Genomic DNA, 5293 nt, shown 5'->3' with positions numbered 1-5293 from the left:
CTTATATAAATATATTTACATATGTACATTCCAGTCTTTAGACCTCTATAAATACTCTTTGTCACCAAGTTCTTTCCTCTATTTCCTTTTACTTTCCTCTTGTCCCCACTATCATGCAGTATATTCGTTTTACTACCATTGAGGTGATATTACCATTGAGGTGATAAACACTACTGCTGTTAATTTTATAGGGTTGCTAGGAGTGTTTATCACTATCATGCTCAGCCTTCATTTGGGTTTCATGACCAAAAGACACCCCTCCTACAAGACTCCATTGTTCTTCCTGTAGTAAGAGATGGAGCGATCTAGTGCCTCCACCCACCCAACCAGTTCAGATGAGGTCCAAGCACTGTACCCTGAGTCAGAAGAGATTCCTCAGGACGTCATGGCTTTGCTCCCATTGCTGGTCTGTTGTACTCCCCTAGTAGTTTCCTCTATGTGGGTGGGTCAGATAGTCCACTCTCCTGAACTGATCTTCAGTGCTGTCTTCCATAATCCTGTCTTCTGTGGAAAGGGATGTCATGTCTCCAGCTGAGGCCAGCCCTGTAGTCATCTCTGGGAACAAGCTGCTTCTCGCAGGGACGTTGCCCTCGAGATTGGCACACCAGAATGAGTTCTACTCACTTTCTCCCTTTCCTGGGGAGACATAAACAATACCCTCCCCCTGGGCGGATTAATGCCCTGGTCCCTCATTGCCCTCTTTATTCTTCCCCAACTCCTCTGTGGGCCATGAAGGCCTCTAAGGGGCAGGTGGGGAGATGTCATTCAACTCAGGTGCTATCTAGATCATATTTATTTTTTCTTTTCTTTTTGATGATGTATGCATCTTTGGGGTTTGTTCTGGTTCTTGCCAGACTATCTGTCCCTCAGCCCAGGAACTGTGCAATATATGCAATTTCCCCTGTGCCCATTCTGCTGTTTTAACTGACCTCAGTGGACTCATGTGGTGCTTTTCCTTTGGTGTTTGGCTAACTTCACTCAGCATAATCTCCTCCAACTCTTTCTATGAGGCGAGGTGCTTCATCTTTTTATCACTAATTTTTAGGGATGTATAGTACTCCGTTATGTCTACATGTCAGAGTTTTTTAATCCATCCATCTATTGATGGAAAGTTAGGCTGTTTCCAATTCTTTGTCATTGTGAACTGCACAGTGATGAACATTGGAACGCCAATGCCTGGTCGTGGTCTGTTTCTTGCTTCTGTTTCTATATGCCCAATAGTGGTATTGCTAGGTTGTAAGGTAACTCAATTTCCATCTGTTTTAGGTATCACCAAATCACTTTACACAGTGGCTATATGTATCTATAAGACCACCAGTAGTGAATGAGAGTTCCTATCTCACCGCACCCTCTCTAACATTTGTTGCTCTCTGATTTTTGAATTGGGCTACCTTTGTGGGTATTAAGTGGTATCTCATAGTTGTTTTAATTTGCCTTTCCTGGACGACTAACAATCGGGAACATTTTCTCATTTGTTTATTGGCCATTTGGGTTTCCTCCCTAGTGAATCTACTGTTCAAGTCTTTTACCCACCTCCTCAGTGGGCAATTCATTCTTTTCTTATTGTAAGCTCTTAAAATTCTGTAGATACTAGTAATAAGCCCTTTGTCTGATATGTCATTGCTAAATATCTTTTTCCAGTCTGTGGGCTCTTTTTCACTCTTGATGATGTCTTTAGATGTACACACGTGTTTTATCTTTAGTATGTCTCACTCATCTATTTTAACTTCCTCTGAGTGTGTAACCTTCCATATTTCTAATAGCCCATGTATTTTCTGCCCTAAGGTTCTTAACTCTGAAACTTTTTTCTCATTGATGATCCTGGTAGTTTGGGGTTTTAGCTTGAGGTCTGTGATCTACCTTCAATTTGTTCTTATGTATGAATAAGGAGTGAAGTAAGGATCTTGCTTCACTTTTCTGTTTTTCTACATCATTTGTTAAGTAGGGCATCTGCTTTCCATTTGATATTTTTTGGGTCCTTACCAAAGATCAGTTTCCTGTATGCTGCTTATTTTATTTCTGGATTTTCTGTTCCTATCCATTTGTCCATGTATCTATCATTATACCATGCTGTTTCGAAAACTGTGGCTGTATAATACATTTTAAAGTCAGGTAATGTAAGCCTGCCCACTTTAATCTTTTTCTTGAGGAGTTCTTTGTCAATTCTGGGTTTCTTCCTTTTCGTTATGAAGTTGGTAACCAATTTTTCCATTTCTTTGGGAAAAAATGTTAATATTTGTATCAGGATTGCATTGAACTTATATAGTGCCTTAGGTAGTATTGACATCTTTACAATACTGAGTCTTTAATCCATAAGCATGGGATATTCTTCCATTTCTAAAGGTCTTTTCTGATTTCTTGTAATAATGTTCTGTAGTTTTCCTCATACTTATCTTTTATTGTTTTGATTAGGTCTTTGTCCCTAGATATCTCAATTTATACTTGGCTACTGTGAAGGGCACTATCTTCTTGATCTCTTTTGCTGTGATCCCATCCAATGTACAAAGCAATCCAATTGACTTCTGATTGTTGATCTTGCATCCTGCCACTCTACCATATTCCTCTATGGCTTCCAGGATTCCTATTGTGGAGCTTTTGGGGTTCCCAATATATAATATCATATCATCTGCAAATAATGATAGTTTCACTTCTTCTTTCCCCAGGAGAATACCTTTGATGTCCTTCTGTTGCCTTTTGTTATTAGCTAGGACCTCCAAGACGATGTTGAAAAGAAGTGGGAACAGGGGCATCCTTGTCTGGTCTCCCTGTTCATTGGGGATACTTTCATCTTTTCTCCCTTGATTGTAATACTGGCTGTTAGTGTTTCAAATATAGCTTGTATTATATTGGTGTAATTTCCTTCCAATCCTATCTTCTTGAGCATCCTAATAAGGAATGGGTGTTGAATATTGTTAAATGCTTTTTCTGAATCTATTGAAGTATCATGTGGTTCTTTTCCTTTGTCTTGTCAATGTGGTAGAAAATGCTGATGGATTTAAGGATGTTGAACCATTCTTGCATCCCTGGTATGAATCCCACTTGGTCATGATATATTATTTATTTCATATACTTTTGTATTCTATTGGCCAAAGTTTTCTTAAGGTTTGCATTGATGTTCATTTGAGATATCAGCCTTTGTTCTCTACAAGTATTCTTGTGGGATCCTTGCCTGGTTTTGGTATCAGTGTTATACTACTTTCATAAAATTAGCTTAGTAGTTTACTGTACTTTTCTATGCCCTGCACTAGCTTGTATAGAATTGGTGTCAGCTCGTCCCTGAATGCTTGGTCAAATTCTCCTGTGAAGCCATCTGGGTCAGGAATTTTTTGGTTGGTAGTTCCTTGATAACCTTATCTTGCTCTTCCTTTGTTATGGGTCTGTTGAGGTTCTGGACATCTATATAAGATAATCTGCAGAAGGATTGTTTTCCCATGTATTTGTCCTTGCCTTCCAAATTGTTGAATTTGTTAGAGTACAGATTCATAGTACTGTGTAATTAAACTTTTAATTTCATTGGGTCTGTTGTAATGTTCCTTGTTTCATCCCTTATCCTGGATATTGATGTCTGCTTCTTCCTAACTTGGAGTAGATTTGTCAATGGTTTGTCGATTCTGTGAATCCTTTAGAAAAGCCAGCTACTACCCCCCTAATATCAAAAGAGCAAATGAGCATTGGTTTTGGGGGGTTACACTCTTGTATATGGTTGCATTTGTTCATGTTTGACTCGTGCTTCAGCATGTGGTCTAATTTTCAAATGCCCTGTGCACTTGAAAAGAATGTGATTTTTTTTTTTTTTTTTTTGCAGGTGGTTGGAGAGCTCTGAAATGTCTATCAGATGGAGTTGCCTAATTGTAGAGTTTAGTTCTGTAGCCTCCTTTTTGAGCTTCTTTCCCCCAATGTGTCTTTCTTGGAGAGCAGTGTATGGAAGTCTACTACTGTGATTGTTAAACCTATAATTTCCTTTTCCTTCTTTTGAAGCATTTGATTGATGAATTTCATGGGTCTCTCATTGGGTGTGCATATATTTATTATGACCATTGGCTCTTGGTCTACTGATCCCTAAGCATTAAATAGTACCGATCCTTATCTCTAGTTATAACTTGCACCTTGAGATTGATTTTTTTAAGAGATTAGGATTGCAAATCCTGCTTTTTAAAAAATTTCCATTAGTTTGGGGAAGTTTTCTTCCAGGAATTCCCTTGCTATTGTGGGTTTTAATTTCTTCATGATGTCCTGTCTGGTATCCCCAAAATATTGTTCTACTTCACAGCATTGTTCATTGTTCTCAGGTTATCATCAGCTTCTTTGATTGTCTTGTTTGATTGCCTTTCTCCCCTCCAAGTACTAACCAGGCCCGAATCTGCTTAGCTTCCAAGATCAGATGAGATCAGGTATGTTCAGGATGGTATGGCCGTATACTTGATTGCCTTTCTCACTTGTCAAATTTTGCTTGGCTATCTTCAAGGTGACTGATATTGTTCTCTGCTTTTTCCAGCCTGTTTTTGGGGTCTCTTACCTTATTCTCTGAATCTGTGGCATCCCTTAGCTCTTGAATTTCCCTTTGGTACATGGATTCTATCCTCTCTATTATTTCATCCTTTATCTGTGTTGATTCCTTCATATCCTGTATGACTCTAAACAGCATTCTGACGGTTTTGTGGTAGATCAAAGTCTACTTCTTCTACACATGTTGTTAGGTTGGTCCTCCTCAGACATTGCATTTTGATTCTTTTGCCTTCTTGTAATGGTTGCTGATGTGTGTTGTTGTCTGCATGTCATTTGGGTGGAGCTCAGAGCCATTTTCCTGGGAGTCCAGGAGCCCTGTGTTTTCTCTCTGAGAGGCTAGTGGGAATGCTTCTATGGACTGCCTGGGGCCAACTGTGCTACATGGTTGAGTTGTGTCTCTATATCACCAGGATTTTACTCTCTCCCTAGATGGTAGTGTTATCTATTTGGAGCAAAGTTCTGGTGGCCCTCTCAGGCAGTGCAGGCAGGGCTGTCGTGGGCTGTGAGGGTGGTGCTGAGCAGGCCTGGTGTAGTGAGTTACATGCTGGTGTGCTAATTACAAGATCAGGGGTTTGAATCCAATGGTGCTCTGTGGGAGGAAGATGAGGCAGAGATTTACAGCCTGAGGAGCAGTTCTACTCTGACCTATAGGGTTGCTGTGATTGGAAATTGATTATATAGCAGTGAGTTTTTGGTAAAATAGCAATATTGCATATAGTTTATTTTTAAGACTTCAGATTTTTCATAATAAACATAAGCCATTGTTTATTACAAATGTGACACTATG

At 39.5% G+C, this 5293-nt stretch overlaps 1 pseudogene; it reads right to left on the bottom strand.

The window, feature by feature from the left end:
* Positions 1 to 4645, bottom strand: part of LOC101649016 — a 103321-nt pseudogene extending 98676 nt beyond the window's left edge.
* Between the last annotated feature and the right edge of the window lie 648 nt (positions 4646 to 5293).

This window comes from Echinops telfairi, unplaced genomic scaffold, assembly GCF_000313985.2.
Source record: "Echinops telfairi isolate 266 unplaced genomic scaffold, ASM31398v2 ScPeMD7_18;HRSCAF=68, whole genome shotgun sequence".
Classification (NCBI taxonomy): domain Eukaryota; kingdom Metazoa; phylum Chordata; class Mammalia; order Afrosoricida; family Tenrecidae; genus Echinops; species Echinops telfairi.
The sequence above is the reverse complement of the archived record's forward strand: the minus strand, read 5'-3'. Positions and strand labels throughout refer to the sequence as shown.